Below are 1166 nucleotides of genomic sequence, written 5' to 3'. Positions count from 1 at the left end.
GTTCACGTGTTATTTCCTCTTATTTTCTGATTCCTGCAGCAGACTTTCTGAGGAAAGAAAAGAAAAGGAGAGGACAGATGAGTGTGCATCATTTTTATTTTTGGAAGCCTGTGGATAAAGCAGCCGTCCTTTTATTCAGCATCAAGATTACTTCTCCACTGCTGAGGTTTTGTTGGGTTGCCTGTGTGTGTTTGAATAGGAAGGGATCCTGTTGAGCCCAGTAAAGTCACACAGAATGGAGGAGAGAACACAAAGAGAGCAGAGCGTTCACCTGCTGCTGAGAAAGGAGCGGCTGATTGGTGTTTGCAAAGTCCTGCTTCAGGCACGAGAAGGAAAAACGTCAAAAATACAAGTTTATATCAGGACGTACATTCACCTATCGATCGATCAGCCAGCCATCCATCCATCCGTCCAGTCAGTTGGGAATTTAATCATTAAAACATTTTTCTAGGAACTCTGTAACCTTCCAGGCAACGTGAAACAAACTGACGTTAGAAAAACCGCCACCAGATTTCGTCCACTCTGTGACCAGGAGGTTTTACCTTATCTGAGTTTATCAACAGGAGTGGCAGCGTTTGCTCGGACGGCAGGGGGGGACGGGCTGCAATCGGCCTTCAGGGCTGGTTTCACCAAACCTCTGACTCAATCATGGCTGCTTGCTTAATTTTTAAACCCTCCCAGTGTTCCTGTTCAAAATTTCAAACAGTTTGCCCAAATTCTTAATGACGCATACATTAACAGCCGGAGAAAACCTGCCAAACTGCTGCTGCTGCTGCTTCCCTCCAGCTCTGGACAGGCCGTCTTCACAAGGAGCCACACTCTTTTCTCCTTCCTCCCCTTCCTGTCATCAGCAGAGGTGCGCTCCTTCACACCTCGTGTAATTGGCCCGGGGTGTGATGTTCTGAGATTGCAGTGTTTCTGTCAACACTCCTGTTCAGCTGCACTCGCACCATGTTCTACAAGCTCCCTTCAGTGCTGCACGCTGCTCATTACAAGAATGCTCCTTTTTTTTTTCTCAATTTTTCCCTCCGTATCTCAGCTGTAAGAAACTCCTCTGACTCTGCTTGAGATTTAAACGCCATCTCCATCCACGTTTCTCCTCAAATCAAAGGGATACTTAAGACCAGGGAGGTCAGCTCTATGGTTTTCTTCCAGGAGAAGTTATT

The sequence above is a fragment of the Poecilia mexicana genome, unplaced genomic scaffold (assembly GCF_051168715.1).
Source record: "Poecilia mexicana isolate PSO_F unplaced genomic scaffold, ASM5116871v1 scaffold_20, whole genome shotgun sequence".
Taxonomy (NCBI): domain Eukaryota; kingdom Metazoa; phylum Chordata; class Actinopteri; order Cyprinodontiformes; family Poeciliidae; genus Poecilia; species Poecilia mexicana.
Note: the sequence above shows the minus strand (reverse complement) of the source record.